This window comes from Scyliorhinus torazame, chromosome 15, assembly GCF_047496885.1.
Source record: "Scyliorhinus torazame isolate Kashiwa2021f chromosome 15, sScyTor2.1, whole genome shotgun sequence".
Classification (NCBI taxonomy): domain Eukaryota; kingdom Metazoa; phylum Chordata; class Chondrichthyes; order Carcharhiniformes; family Scyliorhinidae; genus Scyliorhinus; species Scyliorhinus torazame.
Window position 1 is genome coordinate 181,224,077 of NC_092721.1, and position 21,819 is coordinate 181,245,895.

Genomic DNA, 21,819 nt, shown 5'->3' on the forward strand with positions numbered 1-21,819 from the left:
ACATTGCTGTTTTTAAGGTAATTTGTTTCATGTAGATTTAACGAGCATCAAAAACAATTGTGGGCTAGCGGCTGAAATTCGTCACAAGGTTTAGGCTCACGGTTTACTATTTAGATTCAGATTGCATTCTCTGGTTCAAATGGACCAGGTCTTTTGCCACAAAGCCATTGGATGGTCAGCTGGGTACACCCTCCTAGCTAGCTGCCCAAAGTGCACTCGGGATCAAAATGTATGTCGAAGTGTGTTGAGCCATTGGCTTCTACAAACCCGAAAATCTCTCGGTATATTCCCAGCTTGGAATCTTGAGTTAATTACGATCCCTCAGGATGGTAGTTAGAGAGCAAGATTCATCAACTTCGTCTGATGACAGAACCTCAAGAACAAAAATAGGTCATTTGGCCCAACAACTCTCTGCTAGTGTTTATATCCCGCACTAGCCTCTTCCATAGTTAATTCACCACACCCTTTCTACATACCCTTCTATTCCTTCAGAAATGCACAGATACATTCAAAGGGAAACACAGTAAACATGTGATTGAGAAAGGAATAGCAATTAGGATGTTGAATCCCGAAGGCTACTTCAGACTGTGAACGTTCCCCTCCATCATGACCACCATCTTTTGTTTTCTGTTATTCAGTTCCCTTGGCTTGTCCCAACACTACCCCATCCCATATAATCACTGTCTCTTGTTGTTCAGTTTTGCTCTCACTTGAGCTTGGGTTTCCTATTGACAAATTTTGCTTTCCTATCTTTGTCACTATTAAAACTCTTCAGTACCTAATGGCACCATTAACAGCCCCTTTGTCTCATGCCCATGACACATTTGTCAATCTCTCCTTAACTTCAACCTATCATTTACTTAATTTTCAGTAAGCCCCCATCAATCCAAGTATACAATTCAACATATTTCTATCTCTTTTCATTTCTGTAGGAGGGTCAAATAGACTCGAAACATTAACTCTGTTTCTGCCTCCACAGATGCTGCCAGACTGGCTGCATTTATCCAGCATTTTCTGTTTTTATTTCAGATTTATAGAATCTGCAATATTTTGCTTTTATTTGCTTTGCTTTGAATTTACTAGTGTAAATTAACAGTTGGGTCGAATGGCCTGTTTCTGGTTTGTACATCCTATGTAAGGTGAATCCTTTTGAACGCGTTCCATTATGTGCAAACCTGACCTTCTCTTATGTGCGTCCAGGCTTTCTTGATAGTGCATTTCTGTCAGAAAGATTAAGGAGAAAAAAACTATTCATGATTCCCATCATATTAGCCAGGCCACGATGGAAAGTGCGTGTATGTGGGTGTTGGATGAGGAAAGCATTATAAAGTTGGCATCTCACTGCCCAGGGCCATGGATGTGGAAGGACTTAAATGGGATGCTTGAAGGTGGTGATCTGTGGATGTGCATCGCCTTAGTCAGCCTGTTCAGCAAAGAGGTGAGAACAAAGACTGCTGGGACTTGAGCACAGCAGAGCTTATAGGGCAATGAGCAATCATCGGCCAAGGGACTGTGTAGCGACATCTCTTCTCTAAACATATATTCTGTGCTGACACAAAAAAACACAAACAAAATTTACATAACATCCTGACAACCCTGCTGCTCACAGCTATCACTTACACCTTTCCATTTTCAGCCAAGACATGTCACTGCATAAGGAGACAAATGCACTATGTCATCTGACATTTCACCACTTTCTATTTTCTGCCTGTCGCTATGACAGCCAATGACTTCTGAAGGAAAAGGAAACTTTCGTAAAATCCGAGGATTGTTCTGCAGATGAACATTGCAATCTGCTTCAAACACCATCGTACATTTTGTTTGATATTCACATTCAATATTCATGTTAATGCAAAATAGCCAGATGGTTAAATCACACACTAATGTAACAGAGGTACGTGTTGATAATTCCCAGCGTGAACTCTTTAGATGTAGTAGAGTGTTCCCAACTCGGAGTGAACATGCTCCTGGGCTTTTACTCACCTTTAGTCCACCACCAAATTGAACCTTCACTTTTCAATATTTTAATATCTAATGAATAAAAGTGTTAAAAGAAAAACAAAAGCTGATTTTAAAATCTCCTCTGATTTTTCTCCCAGATTTTGCTCTCAGCAGTGTCCAGGAAATTAATCCTTAATTCCTAGAGACTACAGGACAATCCTGAAGTGTTGGCAACTCCAAATAGAAGCTTCGCCTAGTCAACAGAAGGCCCAAATTGAGATATAAGACCATAAGAAATAGGAACAGGAGTAAGCCATTCAGCCCTTCTAGCCTGCTCCACCATTGAATAAGATCATGGCTGATCTAATACTCACTGAATCCACTTTCATGCCCTGTCTCCATAACCCTTAATTCCCCTACTGATTAAAAACCTATAGATCTCAGCCTAGAAATGTTCAAGGACTCGGGTCTCTACAGCTGAGGTAAAGGGTTCCAAAGATTCACCATTCTTTGAGAGAAGAAATTCTTCTTCAAACCCAACAGTGGTTAGCACTGTTGCTTCACAGCGCCAGGGACCCGGGTTTGAATCCCACTTTGGTCACTGTCTGTGCGGAGTCTGCACCTTCTCCCCTGTCTGTGTGGGTTTCCTCCGGGTGCTCCGGTTTCCTCCCACACGTCCCAAAATACGTGCTGAGAGCAAAATCTGGGAGAAAAATCAGAGGAGATTTTAAAATCAGCTTTTGTTTTTCTTTTAACACTTTTATTCATTAGATATTAAAATACGTAATTTGGACATTCTGAATTCTCCCTCCATGTATCCGAACAGGCGCCGGACTGTGGCGACCAGGGGCTTTTCACAGTAACTTCATTGCAGTGTTATTTTTCTAATTTAGAGTACCCAATTAATTTTTTCCAATTAAAGGGCAATTTAGCGTGGTCAATCCACCCAACTTGCTCATTTTTGGGTTGTGGGGGCGAAACCCACGCAAACATGGGGAGAATGTGCAAACTCCACATAGACAGTGACCCAGAGCCGGGATCGAACCTGGGACCTTGGCGCCCTGAGGCTGCAGGGCTAACCCACTGCGCCACCGTGCTGCCCTCTTCGTCAGTGTTAATGTAAGCCTACTTGTGACAATAATAAAGATTATTATTATCTTTAATGAGCACCCCCATATTCTGCGACTATATCCTCTGGTCCTTCACTCTCCCATGAGTGGGAACATTCTCCCAACATTTACCCTGTCTAGCCCCCTAAGAATCTTATATGTTTCAATCATATCACCTCTCCTTCTTATGAACTCCAAGGAGTACAGACCCGACCTGTTCAATCTCTCCTCATATGGCAGCCCTCCATACCCTGGGTAATCCTCGCAAACCTCCTCAGTACTGCCTCTAATCATAATATTTATTTCTTCAAATAAAAGAACCAAAATTGTCCACAGTATTCTAAATGTGGCCTCACTCGTACCTTGTACAGTTGCAGCGACATCTCTTTACTCTTATACTCCAGCCCCTTGAAATAAAAGCCAGCATTCCATTTGCCTTCCCCATCGCGCCAGAGCCGGAAAGTGGAGCTGAGTCCACAAAAGATCAGCCATGATCTCATTGAATGGTGGAGCAGGCTCGAGGGGCCAGATGGCCTACTCCTGCACCTAGTTCTTATGTTCTTATTACCTTTTGCACCTGTACGCTCGCTTTCAGGGTTTCACGAGCCGTAGATTGAAAACTATCATGGGTGGGATTCTCCCAGCCCTGGGCCGGGCCGGATAATCCCTGCGACCGGGCCACGCCGCCCCGACGCCGGCACACGATTCTCCGCAGAGTGGAGAATCGGCGCTGTCGCGGGCCGCTGTATGCGGCTGGCCTGCCGATTCTCCAATCCGAGTAGACCGAGCGGCCGTGAAATAAAAAATGAGTCCCACCGGCACCGTTCTAACCTGCTCTCAGCCGGCGGGAACTCGGCGTGGAAAGGTCGGGGAGCGGCCTGTGGGGGGGGGGGGGGGCATCCGATGTGGTCTGGCCCGCGGTTTGGGCCCACCGATCGGCGAGCCGCCTCTCTGGCTGGTGGCCTCCTTTCCTATGCGCCGGCCGCTGTAGCCCTGCGCCATGTTGCGTGGGGCCGGCGCGTTGAAGGAGGCCATTGCGCATTCACGTTTTGGCGCCGGCGCAACTGTGAATGCACGGATCCCGCGGCGCACAGTTCGCGCCAGGACCGGCAGCTGGAGCGGTGCGAACCGCTCCAGTGCCGTGCAGGCCCCCTATACGGGCCAGAATTAGTCCTGGCAGCGGCACGTTCACACCATCATAAAACACGGCGCAGTTTACGACGGCGTGAACACTCTGCCGTGGGATTGGACGATCCCACCCCATGTGACCATCTGTATCTACACATATATATGTTTAAATTGGTTTGCTTCAATACTTTTAAACCTAACCTGAAGGTATCTATCATAGGCCAAGATACCAAGTAGGGCTATAGTTCAGCAGTGAGGGAATTGCAACTTCATTCTTACCAATCTTTTTTTTTTTCAAAAAATATACTTTATTCATAAAAATTTGTCATAAGCATCACAGAAACATTTCAAATTGTCTTGACTGTACATTTCCGGCAGAGTTACACATTGCCTTGACTTTCTTCCATTCAATTTTGATATTATTATACACATGTCACTCTTTACGTTTCAATTCCTTCTTAAACATTTACATTGTCATGTTTGTTTTATACATTGGAGTGTTGGTGGCCCAGACTGAGGGGGGTTTACACTGTTACCCGCCCCTCGGTGTACATTTGCTGGAAAGACCTTACACAGTGGTCTTTCCCCATTGCGCCTTGGCGGCAGCTGCCCCAAGCTTGAGTGCGTCCCTCAGCACGTAGTCCTGGACCTTGGAATGTGCCAGTCTGCAACACTCGGTCGAGGACAATTCTTTGCACTGGAAGATCAGCAAGTTTCGGACAGACCAAAGAGCGTCTTTCACCGAGTTGATGACCTTCCAGCAGCAGTTGATGTTTGTCTCGGTGTGTGTCCCTGGAAACAGTCCGTAGAGCACAGAGTCCTGTGTCACAGATCTGTTCGGGATAAACCTTGACACATACCACTGCATCTCTCTCCAGACCTTCTTTGCAAAGGCACATTCCACAAGGAGGTGTGTGACCGTCTCATTTCCCCCACAGCCACTCCGAGGGCAGCGTGCATTGGCGCAGAGCCTTCCGGTGTGCATGAAGAATCTGACAGGGAGGGCCCTTGTCACCACCAGCCAAGCTAGGTCTTGGTGCTTGTTTGAAAGTTCTGGTGATGAGGCGTTCTGCCAGATGACTCTGGCAGTCTGCTCAGGGAACCATCCAACGTCCTCCACGGTCTCCTTTTCCCTGAGGGCCTCGAGGACATTACGTGCTGACCACTGCTTCATTGCCTTGTGGTCAAAGGTGTTTTTCTTAAAAAACTTTTCCACGAAGGACAGGTGGTACGGTACGGTCCAACTACTTGGAGCGTTCCGCGGCAATGAGGCCAGGCCCATCCTTCGTAACACCGGGGACAGGTAGAACCTCAGTATGTAGTGACACTTGGTATTTGCATACTGGGGGTCCACGCACAGCTTGATGCAGCTGGACACAAAGGTGGCCAACAGGATGAGGGAGGCGTTGGGTACGTTCCGCCCTCCCTTCTCCAGAGGTTTGTACATGGTGTCCCTTCGGACACGGTCCATCTTGGATCTCCAGATGAATTTGAAGATGGCTCGGGTGACTGCTGCGGCGTAGGGTCGGGTTATGGGCCAGACCTTCGCCACGTGCAGTAGCACCGAGAGTACCTCACACCTGATGACCAGGGTTTTGCCCGCAATGGAGAGGGAGCGTTGCTCCCACCAGCCCAGTTTCGGCCTTGCCTTTGCTAAGCGCTCCTCCCAGGTTTTGGTGCACGCCCCAGCAGCTCCGAACCATATCCCCAGCACCTTCAGGTAATCTGACCTGACAGTGAAGGGGACAAAGGACCGGTCGGCCCAGTTCCCAAAGAACATGGCCTCGCTCTTGCCACGGTTTACCTTGGCTCCCGAGGCCAGTTCAAACTGGTCGCAGGTGGTCAAGAGCCTGCGCACAGACGCAGGATCCGAGCAGAAGACGGTAACGTCGTCCATGTACAGGGAGGCCTTGACTTGCATGTCTCCACTGCCTGGGATCGTCACTCCCCTTATACCCAGATCCTTCCTGATGGACTCGGCAAAAGGTTCTGTGCAGCACACAAAAAGGGCAGAGGAGAGAGGGCAGCCCTGCCTGACTCCAGATTTGATCTGGATCTTTTCTGATTCCTACCCATTGATTGAGACTGCGCTATAGATGTTTGTGTAGAGCAGTTTGATCCAATTGCGAATTCCCTCCCCAAACCCCATTTTGGAGAGCGCATCCATCATGTAGGTGTGCGATATTCTGTCAAAAGCCTTCTCCTGGTCAAGGCTGATGAGGCAAGTGTCCACCCTCCTGTCCTGCACGTAGGTGATCGTATCCCTGAGTAGCGCGAGGCTATCAGAGATCTTCCTGCCGGGTACAGCACAGGTCTGGTCAGGATGGATCACCGACTCCAGAGCAGACCTGACCCGATTGGCGATGACCTTGGCTAGAATTTTGTAATCCACATTCAACAGTGAAATGGGTCGCCAATTCCGAATTTCTTCCCTTTCCCCCTTCTGCTTGTAGATGAGGGTGATGATGCCTTTCCTCATGGACTCTGACATGATGCCTTCCAGAAGCATACTCTCGTACACTTCCAGCAGGTCTGGGCCCATCCAGTCCCACAGAGCCGAATACAACTCAACCGGTAAGCCGTCGCTTCCGGGAGTTTTACTCGTCTCGAAGGACTTGGCGGCCTTTGTCAACTCGTCCAGAGTTAGTGGTTTGTCCAGGTTTTCCAGCTCGCTGTCGCCTATGACCTCCGTGATAGTCGACAGGAAGGTCTGGGAAACAGTGCTATCTGTTGGCTTCAGGTCATACAGTCCGGCATAAAAGGATTGGCTGATCCTCAGGATGTCAGACTGCGATGACTTTACAGAGCCATCTTCTTCCTTCAGGCTGCTGATCACAGAGGTCTCTCTGTGCACCTTTTGGAAGAAGACGCGTGAGCACTTTTCGTCCTGCTCCACGGAGCGGACTCTGGAACGGAAGATAACCATGGAGGCCTCCGAGGTGTAGAGCGAGGCTTGCTGGCCCTTCACCTCTTGGAGATCCTCCTTGACATCCACCCCCATCGACTGCAGCTGGAGCAAATTCTGCATACTTTTCTGGAGCCTGGACATGACCCCTCGTCTCTCTCTCACCTTTTGAACGCCCTTGAGGATGAAAAACCTCTTGATATTCCCCTTGATTGCTTCCCACCAGAGATGTGGGGCATCAAAGAGGGGTTTCACGGTTCTCCAACCTTTGTAATCCCTCCTGAGTTCCTCAAGGTTCTCAGGGGTCAGCAGTTTTACATTTAGCTTCCATGTCCCCCTGCCTACTCCCTGGTCTTCCTGCAGGTGGCAGTCGGCCAGTAGGAGGCAGTGGTCAGAGAAGAACACCGGCGTTACATCGGTGGACCTGACCGTGAAGGCTTGGGCCATCAGCACCATCAACAACCAGGGTAAAAATCTTGCACGCAGCCATTCCTTGATGACCTAGTTCGGCTCATTTTAGTGATCTCACTTTTTGATAAGGGTGTGAAAGGATTCAGCTGTCAGCATTTGCTGTGTCTATAACAAATTACATTAGGGTGAAGAATTAAATAGAGCACAATTAATGAGAACGTTACTTTGGCGCAGGCTATGCAAATATTTTGCATTCTTACTCATTTTTCTCACATATGCAAAGAATCTGCATACAAAAACATTGTAGTATCAGAGGAGCTCACAACAGAGAATCATAGATACAGCACAGAAGCGAAGGCCATTTGGCCCATGTTTACGGCTTAGTGTCAGCAATACCCGTTTATGTGGTGTGCTATAAATATAATTGAATCATACAATGAATGCAGAAAAAGCCCATTTGGACCACTGTGCTTGGCTGGATCTTTGAAAGAGCAGTCATGTTTTGCACGTTTTTGACTGCAAACTGTAAGTCTATCAAAGTTTCCCATCACCTGGAAAACCTTTGTTGGTCATCACTTAACCTTCCCTGTTCCAAAAGGAACAGTCTTAATTTTTTAAATCTCTCCTCAAACCAAAGTCTCCCATTCCTGGTAACAACCCTGTAGACATTCTCTTTACCCATTCCTGAAGTCTGCAGCCCAAAGATTATCCACAAAACTGATGCCTGACCTATGATTTATAAACCTTAAGCCTGATCTCTTTTCTTTTGTGTACTATTCCTTTAATTTTAGATTCAGTTAACACATATCACCTTATAAATGTGCCCTGTCACCTTTAAGGATTTGTGTAACTGGACACCAAGGCCGGGATTCTCCCGCAATTGGCGGGACGGCCCGACGGCTGCGCCAAGAACGGCGCAAATCACTCCGGCGTTGGGCCGCCCGGAAGTTGCGGAATCCTCCGCATTTCCGGGGGCTAGGCCGGCCCCGGTGGGGCTGGCGCTGCGCCAACCAGCATCAAAGGGCCGCCGTGGGCTGGCGCGAGTTGACACATGCGCAGACCAGCCGGCGTGTTTCCTGCGCATGCGCAGTGGGTTTCTTCTCAGTGTCGGCCTCTGTAAGGCTCCACCATAGCCATGGCGGAGCCTTACAGAGGCCGGCGCGGAAAGAGCGCCCCCACGGCACAAGCCTGCCCGCAGATTGGTGGGCCCCGATCGCGGGCCAGGCCACTGTGGCCCCCTCTCTCCCCCCCCCCCCCCCCCCCAGGGCTGGATTCCCCCGTGCCTCCCCCCCAGGACTCCGCTAGCCACTGTCCAAGCCAGGTCCCACCAGGATGGACCATGTCCATTTCACGCCGGCGTGACTGGCCTAAAACGGGTGGCCGCTCGGCCCATCAGGGCCCGGAGAATTGCTGGGGGGCCGCTACCAACGGCCCCCGGCCGGCGCGGCGTGATCCTTGCCCCCGCCTGAAAACCAGCGCCGGAGAATTCGGCAGCCGGCGTCGGAGCGGCGTGGCAGGATTCACGCCGCCCCGCCGATTCGCCGACCCGGCGGGGGGTCAGAGAATCCCGCCCCAAGTCCTCGTGCTCATCTACACTTTTAAATTCACATTATTTACTGTCTTTCCATATTAATTTTACAAAAGTTTACACCTCTATGCCATGAATTTCATCTGCCTTATGCTTCTGCCCATTTCAATGGCCTATGTCATCAAAGAACAAAGAACAATACAGCACAGGGGCAGGCCCTTCGGCCCTCCATGCCTGTACCAGTCATGATACCAACCTTGGCCAAAACCCTAAAGAATAATGAACAATACAGCACAGGAACAGGCCCTTCCTGCAACCTTTAACTATTCTCATCATTAGCTATGACTTTGTCAAGATTCACATCATACGCAGATTGTATTCTGCTGCTCCCTACTCTTGAGTCCAGGTCATTTATAAAAATTGACAAAGCTAATAGACCCAAAGCTGACTGTTGTGGAATGCGACTGCAAGCTTCCTCCCAAAGTGAGAAAAAAATCCATCCACCAATATCCTCTGTTTCCTGTTACTGTGCCAGTTTTGAATCCATCCCATCACTTTCCCCTCAATATCATGCACTTTTACGAGCTTCGTAATAGGCTGGCTGTTTGGCACTTTGTCAAATATCTTCCAAAAGTCCATGAGCTGGATTCTCCATTTCAGAGACTATGTCCCCACGCCATTGTGAAAACTGTGGCCTTTTACACCAGAAAAACTGCGTCAAAAGGCCACATACTCACAGCCCTGCAGGGGGCTAGCAGGGAGCCATCGTGGAGCTCACAGCTCCAGCTGCAGTTAAGGCCTCCCGCACTTCCGGGTCAGAGGCCACGCATGCACATGGCGGTGGCCTCAAGCAGCCACGCAGTGCTCCATGGGAGGTTCAGACCGCAGAGCTGGACCGCGGAAATAGTGCCCCCGATCGGCCGCGTGCCCGACCTGGACCGCCTGCACAATAAAGGCATAGTCCAGTATGAAGCACCCCCTGCCCTCCGATTGGCTCGCCCTCGACCACGGCGGCCGCGGACTGTGGCTGCAGCCGCCTCGCGAGTTTCCCGAACGGTTGGGACCATGTTGGAAATACGCCGTTGGGACTTCGGCCGTTCGGGGACGGAGAATAGTCGGCGGGACTCAAGCAACAGCTGCAGGTGGGCGATACGCGCCGCGACATACCGATTCCATGCGTGAATTGGCTGTCCTGGCGCCGGACGCGATTTCGGAGTCAGGGTGCGGAGAATCCAGCCTAATGTAGACATCTACTACAGTACCTCGATCAACCTTCTCTGCTACTTCATCAAAATAACAACAACATTCATCAGACATGATGTGCCTTCAACAAATCTATTCTTGCTTTCTTTGATTGGCCCATATCTTTCCAAATGAAAGTTTATTTTGTTCCAAAAAATGATTTCTAATAACTTCCCCACCACTGATTATAGCCTGACTGTCCTAATATGTTCATATGTGTAACAAATAGCAGAAAATGCTGGAAATACTCAGCAAATTACGCAGCGTCTACAGAGAGTTAAATGGCACAGTTTTCCGCCCTCTCCATGCGGCAGAGGAAGCCTTGCCAGTGGCCGGTTGTGGGATCTTCTGGTTCCTGCCATTGTCAACGGGGGTTTCCTGATGAACGCACCCCTCGCTGCCGTAGAACCCATGGTGGGGATGTGCCGCCAGCAGAAGCGTAAGATCCCTCCAGCATGAATGGCCATAAAATCCCACCCAATGATCCAATGTTTCAGATCAAGAACCTTTCATTCAAAGTGCTTTTGTACTTTTGTTGAATCTGCTAATGTTTCTGGTTTGGGAATCGTGTGCACCGCTCCTATTTTCCTCAAGGATGCTAATTAATGCTGGGGTACTCTGACTAAAATGCAATAATAGGGAGATGGTGTACAGCACTGAGAGATAGCGCAGGACAGCACAAGTGGAGTAATGACAAAATTAAAAACAAGTCAAAGTGTGGCAATGTCACAGAACACTTATACCTCATTGCATAATAAACAAGAAGGAAAAGAATGGGCAGATAGGATCTGTAAAAAGAATTCTCACTATCGGCAGTTACAGCTTGTTAATAATTGGCAATTGAAATGATCAATATTCATCATCGGCAATGTTATTTGATTAGGAAGATTTTTGAAATTAATTCTCAGAGCCAAAGGAGTTAAATCGAAATCTCTAGTCTTGGATACAGTATCTTATTTGTAACTCCGTCTGAACATCCAGGCTTCCCTTTGTGCAGCCTTACCTTGACCCTTGAGATTGGATTGCTGTGCCTTTTCTAAAAATAGCTGCACAAGGTGAAAGATTTACTCACTGAAGCTTTTAGCATCCTTCGCAGCTTGAAGCATAATGCGCAAGGTGCCCATTATATCAGCACAAATGACACTCTGTAAAGTGATGCTGTCGCATAACTAAACAGAACGCTGAGCACAAGATACGTTTCATCAGCCACGGTGTTCCAGGTACAAAGTGAAGAATTGTAAGCTGGGATCAATGCGAAACTTTGAGCCTGGGCATTGAAAAGAGATTAAGGCAGAGGAACAGTTTCATGGACGAGCAATGGGGCAAGATTCTGTCATTTCAAATCCTTAAATTACAAAGGAAGGCACACATGGATCTAATATGTTTTAATGGACCAGAGATTAGGGAGAAAACATGATCCAGCTCTTAAGAATACTAAAATGAAATGCAAATGACATGTCATTTACAGCACAGCAAACGAGCCTTTTGGTCACTCAAGGCTGGAATTGAACCAGGGTACCTGGAGCTGAGAGGCAGCAGTGCTAACCACTGCGCCACCGTGCCGCCCATTTTTACAAACAAATGAACTAGGAGCAGGAGTAGGCCACTCAGCCCCTTTGAGCCTGCTCCAACATTCAATATCATGGCTGATTTGACTAATCTCCTGCCTACTTCCGATAACCTATCACCCACTTGCTTACCAAGAATCTATCTCCCTCTGCCTTGTAAACATTCAAAGACTCTGCTTCCACTGTCTTCTGAGGAAGAGAATTCCAAAGACTCACCACCCTCTGAGAGAAAACATTTCTCCTCGTCTTTGTCTTAAATGGGCGACCCCCCTTTTTTTAAACAGTCATCCCAAGTTCTAAATTCTCCCACAAGAGACAAAATCCTCTCCACATCCATCCTGTCAAGACCCCTCAGGATCTTACGTGTCTTGATCAAGTCGCTTCTTACTCTTCTAAACTCCAGCGGATCCAAGCCTAGGATGTCCAACTTTTCCTCAGAAGACAGCCTGCCCATTCCAGGTGTTACAATGGTAAACACTCTTTGAACGGCTTCTAATGCATTTACATCTTTCCTTAAGTAAGGCGGCCGATACTATGCTGAAGGCACTATATACACTTGTTGAACACTTGATTACACTTGCACCTTCTGCACTGTAAATTCTATGATTCTATGATCCATTGAGATATAAACTGTGGAATGCAATTGGTCAAATTCGTGTGGATAATAATGGTCCAGAGTTTGTGGTCAACGATGAATGAATGGTGTTAACTGTTCATTACATTTAAACTTGCTCCCAGGTTTTGAATGAGGTTCTACACAGGAAACTACAGTCATTAGAAATCAAAAACCTGGGAATTTCCATGTGCGAGATATCTGGGGAAGCTGCAAACAGGGCATGTCTCCCCAACCAATCAGATTGAAGAATCCTTACTGACAGATGCAGGGTTCGAACCAGGGAATGTAAGTTAAAATATTGATTTCAATGCCAATTATGTTCAGGAAGCAAAATAAAGGAAGGGAAATAAGGATGAGGTGTAGACGGAGAGTTAAAAAAAGACATAATTTTTTTAAAAAAACTTTCAATGTCAAAAGTTTCTAACAACAATTAAAAATTGAAATAAATGAGAATATACACTTGTAAAAATTATAGTTTCAGTGCCAGCGAGGCTGCTTGGCAGTAATTAAGACTTATCAAGCTAGTGAGAATCCATTTACACTTGAATGGAGTAGCCCAAACATTTTCTGCCATGTTTAGTGGGTATCTAGTGGATAGGCACTGTAACCTCATGTTCTTCCTGGTTGAATGTTGAATCTCGCTGTCAGATCCTGACATAACACAGCTTGTGAAGGAATAGGGAAAGTCAGACAGCAATTAACTGAGCACCACATTTGACTGCACATGCATAAAATGTTGGAAGCTTTTATCTGATTCACACTTTGACAATGGTGAACACTGATTGCCTCGCCGTTATGTCTACCACAAAACAAGACCATTGTCAGTTGATGTTCTGGGACTTTTCTAGATTGTTTTTGGGAATCAAAAAGAACTGTACAGGATATCGGGTAGAATTTACTGCCTTCCCCCACAGCGGGTTTGGTGGTAGGGAGCAATTCACTGGGTCGGAGGTGGCGCGTGGGGATCCTGCCACCTTCCTGCCTGATTATATCCGTGGCGGAGAGGCTCATGGACAGTCTTCCCACCAGACTGCTATTTGAGGACCGCAGGGGCCCCATCCGGTCACCGCTGGTTTTCACTGGTGGGGGACTCACCATTCAGGAAGACCTTGTCAGGGGTGTTTGCGACCTCCTTCGGGGGTGATTCCTCATTCATAAGCACTCAGTGCCTCAATGAGGAATCCAGGCAAGGGCCGAAAAGAACCTGGCTTCCCGGCAACTCCCATCCCTCCCTTCATCACTCACTTTCCGCCCGGTCCATCAGCAGTCCTGCATCCTGGGTGGGTGCAAAACCGGCAAAAGCCATCACCTCCCCATTGGTGCTGCAGAGAAATGAATGGCTGCCGGCCTCTGATTGGCTGGCAGCTCTCCCAGCAGCTCTCAGGGGGTGGACTCTAACTCCTGGCATCCTTGATCCCAGGGAAGGCCCACCGCTGCCCAGTTAAGTGCCTGATTGTCACTTAATGCACTGCGCCTTCTTGAAAACAGTTGGGAAAAGATTCCGGTCACCTACTTAAAGTTCCACCCATCATATTCCTGCAATTTCTATCTCTTGTTATTCTGTTTAATCAAAGCATAGAGTATGATAAATGATTCAATCATAGAATCTTACAGAAGGAGGGCATTCGGCCCTCATTCCCTATAGCTGGCTAGGGAAAACTGCACCTGGCTTCTCTAAGGAAGGGGTTTGATGAGGCAAATTGTTTTCCCTTATTCCATTATCACGTGAATCTGATTCGAGATCGTTAGCAAAACCCAAGAGATGAACATAAAAGGCTTCGAGAAAGAGAGTTGCAATTGTAGCCAGTGCCTTAAACAATTCCAGCACGTCCCAAAACATTTGACATCTAATGAACCACTTCTGACGGAAATTCAATGTTGTTAAGTAGGAAACTGCGTAGCCAATATGTGTACAGCAAGATTGCATAAATAGCAAATTATGATGAATGACCAGTAATTGTGGGGTTTTTAATGGGCTCGGTTTAAGGGGTTATGTTACAGAAGACATCAGGAGGATTGCCTGCGATTCTGAAAATAGTTCCATGGGCCCTTTCAAGTTGCTTCGTTAGCAGAGATATGTGAAGGTAAGTGGAATTTAAAATGAATATGTAGCACTATTGGAGGTTAGAACGCCACTGCAAGAATGAAGGTCAGAGGTAAAATAAAAGCTCCAACTTGATGTTGGAAAGCATAAGGATGACGTCAGGACTGGGGATGTATTTGTCTGGAAAAGTTGAACAGACTGGTTTCTCTGGAAAAGAGTAAACTGCGGGATAACCTGATCGAGCTCTTTAAAGTCATGAAAGGCCTTGCTGGAGTGAACACAGAGAAAATGTTTCCGCTTATGGGGGGAGCCCCAAGCTAGGTACGATAGTCACTAATAAATTAAATTGGGAATTCAGGAGAAAGTTATTCTCCACCTCGGAAATGGATAGAATGTGGGAGGCCCAACTGCAACATGTAGTGTGGGCAAATAGCATAGATGCATTTAAAGCAAAGCTAAATAAGCACATGAAGGAGAAGAGACTAATAATATAGGCTGATAGATTTAGATTAATTACTTGGAGGGGGGGTAAGAGGAGGTTTGTGTGGGGCAGTAATGCCACATAGGCCAGTTGGGACATAAGACATAAGACCACAGGACATAGGAACAGAATTAGGCCACTTGGCCCATCGAGTCTGCTCCGCCATTCAATCATGGCTGATATTTTCTCATCCCCATTCTCCTGCCTTCTCCCCATAACCCCTGATCCCCTTACTAATCAAGAACCAATCTATCTCTGTCTTAAAGACACTCAGTGAATTGGCCTCCACAGCCTTCTGCGGCAAAGAGTTCCACAGATTCACCACCCTCTGGCTGAAAAAATTCCTCCTCATCTCTGTTTTAAAGGATCGTCCCTTCAATCTGAGGTGGTGTCCTCTGGTTCTAGTTTTTCCTACAAGTGGAAACATCCTCTCCACGTCCACTCTATCCAGGCCTCAGTAGTAACTTGTACGTTTCAATAAGATCCCCTCTCATCCTTCTAAACTGCAACGAGTACAGACCCAGTGTCCTCAAACGTTCCTCATACAACAAGTTCTTCATTCCAGGGATCATTCTTGTGAACCTCCTCTGGACCCTTTCCAAGGCCAGCACATCCTTCCTTACATATGGGGCCCAAAACTGCTCACAATACTCCAAATGGGGTCTGACCGCAGCCTTATACAGCCTCAGAAGTACATCCCTGGTCTTGTATTCTAGCCCTCTTTACATGAATGCTAACATTGCATTTGCCTTCCTAACTGCTGACTGAACCTGCACATTAACCTTAAGAGAATCGTGAACAAGGACTCCCAAGTCCCTTTGTGCTTCTGCTTTCCAAGCACTTCCCCATTTAGAAAATAGTCTATGCTTAGATTCCTCCTTCCAAAGTGCATAAGCTCACACTTTTCCACACTTCATTGCCCACTCTCCTAGCTTGCCCAAGTCCTTCTGCAGACCCCTTGCTTCCTCAATACTACCTGTCCCTCTACAGGGGCGAGATTCTCCGACCCCCCGCCGGGTCAGAGAATCGCCGGGGGCTGGAGTGAATCCCGCCCCCGCCGGTTGCCGAATTCTCCACCACCGGATATTCGGCGGGGGCGGGAATCGCGCCGTGCCGGTTGGCGGGCCCCTCCCGCGATTCTCCGGCCCGGATGGGCCGAAGTCCCGCTGCTAAAATGCCTGTCCCGCCAGCGTAGATTAAACCACCTACCTTACCGCTGGGAGAAGGCGGCGCGGGCGCGCTCCGGGGTCCTGGGGGGGGACGTAGGGCGATCTGGCCCCGGGGGGTGCCCCCACGGTGGCCTGGCCCGCGATCGGGGCCCACCAATCCGCGGGCGGGCCTGTGCCGTGGGGGCAATCTTTCCCTTCCACCTTCGCCACGGTCTCCACCATGGCGGAGGCGGAAGAGGCTGCCTCCACTGCGCATGCACAGGAATGCCGTCAGTGGCCGCTGACGCTCCCGTGCATGCGCCGCCCGGAGATGTCATTTCCGCGCCAGCTGGCGGGGCACCAAAGGCCTTTTCTGCCAGCTGGCGGGGCGGAAATTCATCCGGCGCGGGCCTAGCCCCTTAATGTTGGGGCTCGGCCCCCAAAGATGCGGAGCATTCCGCACCTTTGGGGCGGCGCGATGCCCGACTGATTTGCACCGTTTTGGGCGCCAGTCGGCGGACATCGCGCCATTTCCGTAGAATTTCGCCCCAGATCTTTGTATCATCTGCAAACTTAGCAACAGTGCCTTCAGTACCTTCTTCCAGATCATTAATGTATATTGTGGAAAGTTGTGGTCCCAGCCAGACCCCTGAGGCACACCACTAGTCAGCGCCTGCCATCCTGAAAAAGACCCCTTTATTCACTCATGGCTGATAATTTTATCATCCCCATTCTCCTGCCTTCTCCCCATAATCCCTGATCCCCTTATTAATCAAGAACCTATCTATTTCTGTCTTAAAGACACTCAGTGATTTGGTCTCCACAGCCTTCTGCGGCAGAGTTCCACAGATTCACCACCCTCTGGCTGACGAAATTCCTCCTCACCTCTGTTTTAAAGGATCATCTCTTAATCTGAGATTGCGTCCTCTGGTTCTAGTTTTTCCCACAAGTGGAAATATCCTCTCCACGTCCACTCTATCCAGGCCTCGCGGTATCCTGTAAGTTTCAATAAGATCCCCTCTCATCCTTTTAAACGCCAATGAGTACACACCCAGAGTCCTCAACCATTCCTCATACAACAAGCTCTTCATTCCTGGGATCATTCTTGTGAACCTCCTCTGGACCCTTTCCAAGGCCAGCACATCCTTCCTTAGGTAAGGGACGCAAAACTGATCACAATACCCCAAATGGGGTCTAACAGAGCCTTATTGTGCCTCAGAGGTACATCCCTGGTTTTGTATTCTGGCCCTCTCAATGTGAATGCTCACATTCCATTTGCCTTCCTAACTGCCGACTGAACCTGCACGTTAACCTTAAGAGAATCATGGACAAGGACTCCCAAGTCCCTTTGTGCTTCTGATTTCCTCAGCAATTCCCCATTTAGAAAATGGTCTATGCCTCCATTCCTTCCAAAGTGCATAATCTCACACTTTTCCACATTGTTTTCCGTCTGCCACTTCTTTGCCCACTTTCCTTGCATGTCCAAATCCTTCTGCAGCCCCCCTGCTTCCTCAATACTCCTTATCCTCCTACAGATCTTTGTATCATCTGCAAACTTAACAATAGTGCCTTCAGTTCCTTCTTCCAGATCATTAATGTATATTAAGAAAAGTTGATAGAGACTATAGGTGGCGCATTGGACTTCAACAATCACCTGAGAACACGGGTGCGATTCTCCGAAATGGAGACAAAGTCCCCACGCCGGAGTGAAAACCGGAGTGTTTCACTCCGGCGCCAGGGCCCGCTCCCAGCCCCCTATTCTCACGCTCCTGGAGGGCTAGGAGCGGCGTCGCATATTTTGTGCACGCTGGGCCTTGGCGCCACGTAAAAAGCGGAGCCGCATCAATGATGCAGCCGGCGTCACATAACTGACATCACCCGCGCATGCGTGGGTTGGCCTGCGCCAACACTCGCTTGTGCAGTTGCCATCCTCCCCGAGGCCGCCCCGCAAGAAGATGGCGGATGGATCTTGTGGGGCAGCGGAGGAAAGGAGATCCTCCTTTAGAGAGGCCGGCCCGCCGATCGGTGGGCACCGATTGCAGGCCAGACCCCATTGGAGGCCCCTCTGATGCAGGAACCCCCCTCCCCCCACCACAGGCAGCCCCCCCCAGCGTTCCCGCCGGCAGCGACCAGGTGTGGACGGCACTGGCGGGAACCTGTCATGTTGGGGCGGCCGCTCGGCCCATCCGGGCCGGAGAATCGGCGCTCGCCTTTTGCAAACGGAGAGCGGCGATTCTCCGAGCGGCCAGGCGTGATTCTCACGGCGCTGGTTTGTGGGGGGGTGGGAGAATCGCGTGCGGGTATCAGGGCGGCATGGCGGGACTCGTGCGGCGTCCCGGCGATTCTCCCCCCCTCCCCCCCCCGGCATTGGGGGGGGGGGAGAATTCTGCCCCTCATCTTTTGTGTGGAAGCAAATCAGCGTCAACTCCAAGGGCCTGCCTAAGGTGATGAGTACCTCTCCTTTACTGAGTTTCATATTACCTCTGATTCATCTAGAGTTTTACAGACTTGCCAATCATTACTGCTGTCTTTCCCAAAGGACTGATTGGTACAGAGGGGACAGAATCTGTTGGCATCCACACCAGTTATTTCTGTACGATAATGCATTTCCAAAGGGAAGAACTGAAAACAGATATTCTTATTCCGGGAACGAATTAAAATTATTGGGGACTATTTTATCCCTTGAGGTATTGAGTTAGGGAATTAATCAAATTAGCTAAACAAAAACTTACAAGGCCCCAGTTGCAAAGCAACCACGGCTAGTTTATTTACTCTTTATGCCATAGCACTCTCTAAGCACACTAGAATCACAGTTGGAATTTAAAACCAACTCCCATACATACAGACTCCTTTCTCCACCATAAATCTAACTTTCGGTTTTACCCTTCCAGGCACAGAAACATTAAATTAAACCCACTTAAACTATATCTTATTTTCGAATGTTTACCCATACAAATATAATTCCTGTAAAACTACCTTTGTTTTCCTAATAATATATCAAAAATGAATCCAATCATTTAGCTTTAGATTCCTTCAAGTCTGTATTTGGACCTGTGAACAATTGCCTTTGCAATGACAAAGTAACACTTTCATATTTTGGAGGGATTTGGACCTATGGATGAAAATGGGCCTTGTCATTCTTCATTAGCAACTCACTCCTCACCCATGCAACCTACCTATCCTGACACTGTTACCCATCACTATCAGAAATGTTTGATGGCGAAGGCTAAAGAGCTAGAACATCCAGGAACAATGGTAGCACAATGGTTAGCACTGTTGCTTCACAGCACCAGGGACCCAGGTTCGATTCCTGGCTTGGGTCACTGCCTGTGCGGAGCCTGCAGGTTCTCCCCGTGTCTATGTGGGTTTCCTGCGGGTGCTCCAGTTTCCTCCCACAAGTCCCGAAAGATGTGCTTGTTAGGTGAATTCTCCCTCAGTGTACCCGAACAGCCACCGCAGTGTGGCGACTAGGGGATTTTCACAGCAACTTCATTGCAGTGTTAATGTAAGCCTACTTGTGACACTAGTAAAGATTATTATTATCATTATAACTTGCAGGCACAGGATCCTTTGGAAAGTTTCGGAAGGCAATGAGATAATCACCTCAACTATTCTTTTCCCAAGTCACCTTGTCATGTTGTTAATTGAAATTGTATATGAGGAATTGATAAGCAAAGCACTAGATTGTGAGGTGGGGAAGAATGAACGGAGGGCCTGCCTTTAGATAGACCATTACTGCACAAAATACTTAATCGGCTTTATTCTGCAAAAATACATGCTCAGACCTCAATCGCCAGTCCAAATTCCACTGTTTCAACACAATGCAGTTCAAGATAGGCCAGAGTATAATAGCACGATCCTTTTCCCTCCAAATATATCAAATTCCTGACCGCAGAAGAATGTTGTAGAATAAAACCATGTTTCCTAATTGCCTGTTATGTGGTGCTCAGCACCTCGCCATCCAGTGTCAAATTTCACCTCAAGTTAGCACATACTAGAGTGGTTTAATCACTTTCTTATAGAATGTACGTTTATCCTGGTGATTGTTCTGCTGTTGATTTATTCCGATGGACTCGCAGAATGAATGATTAAGTGGGTTATTTGTATCTGCAGATTTTCAAAGACCTGACCGAAGCAAACTTTCCTTGGCAAACTCACTGTGCGTTAATCAAGATTCGGCTCGAACTGTCAAGTACCATACACTGCAAACATTTTAAAGTGGAATTCAACCCGTTTTAAAGCTACTGTAACACAAATTGCACATAGCGGCTGTGATACTTGACAAACAAGTGAGGCCATGAGTTTGAATCCTCTCATGGCAAGTTAGGAAGCTGAACCGAGTACTGGGCCTGAATTTTCTTTTGTCCGTGTGACAAAGATACACCAAGATTTGCACTGACCCTGCCAGCATGTTGGCCTAAAATTTCCTCACGGGCAAAAACATTCAGGAATCAACGTCAACAATTGAGGGCAGGGAAACTCAGAAACATATGCACATTAAGCACAGCCTAGCGTGTGAAAATTCAATTGCGGAAGTGTCTTTCCCTTCATTGCACCAGATTCTGATGCCAAAGAAGGTTTCCAAAGACGTACAAAGGACAGTGTACATATCAGAAAGGAGAAATAAAAATAATCACTCACATAACGTTAGGTTTTGAGCGTAAATTTACAGCCATTCAGAATTGGCTTGAATGTAGGAAACCCAAATTTTCTGGACTTTTGCATGTGGTGGGGCTTTGTTAATGAGCTCAGCGGTGTTTCTGGGGACGTAACCTGGGTACTTAGAAAATAATAAAGGAAATTTGTGCCTAGCAAGGTTTGGGCGCGTTATAACCCGCACAAGACCTACACGGTTGGAGCCATCAGTCTCCTCATGAGTCTCGCCGAATATAAGCTTCCCCGTTGAGGGGGTGGGGCGCCCGAGGACATTCATAATTGAGCTCTAAATAAAGTTGACCAGGTATGGAAGCGACAGAGCAGACCCGGCTGGGATCTGATGTATATTGTAAATATAATTGCTTTGCAATAAACCTAGTTTTCTTTTTACCAACTCGATTCGGACTCGTGTGCGGCCTACAAAAAGGCGTTAACCCAATGTAAGCCATTTCTGTGAGGTCGGTGACATAGGATTTGTACTGATACCAAATTTGGGGTTTTAGCAAACAGTAAGGAAGGGGCAAGAGATCACAAGATGAAACAGATATGTTATTGCAGGTATATGCAGAGAATGTGGAGAAAAACAAAGTTGTACATTTCCTAAAGGAAGTTTACTCTAACTAGCATGAGTCATAACAGAGTGAAAAATCACAGACATCAAAGGATTTGGGTATATAGATCTTTAAGGAAAGGAGTGCAGGTAGACATTTCAGACAAAGAAGAATGGAATCCTATATGTTGAAGGGCATTGATAATAAACACAAGTGAGTTATGTTGAATTTTTACAATAGAGTGGTTAGGTCACACTTGGTGTCCTGCATGCATCTCTGGCCATGACATTATGGGAAAGATGTTGGAGCCGCAGAAAGGACACAGTGAAGATTCAGTAGAATAGTACAAAGAACAAAATGTTATACTTAATAGAATCTCTGCCATGCAGAAGGAGACCATCCAGCCAATCGGGTCTGCACCGACCCTCTGAAAGAACACAATACCTAGGCCCACTCCCCTGCCCTATCCCTGAAACTTCACCTGACCTGCA

The 21,819-nt window shown here is 47.8% G+C and overlaps 1 protein-coding gene and 1 pseudogene across 4 annotated transcripts in view; one reads left to right on the forward strand and one right to left on the reverse strand.

Moving 5' to 3' along the window:
* Positions 1 to 21,819, reverse strand: part of gabrb3 (gamma-aminobutyric acid type A receptor subunit beta3) — an 896,267-nt gene that overhangs the window by 229,084 nt on the left and 645,364 nt on the right. The window lies entirely within an intron of this gene.
* The window catches only part of LOC140391715 (histone H4-like), a 35,405-nt pseudogene continuing 14,868 nt past the window's right edge, over positions 1,283 to 21,819 (forward strand).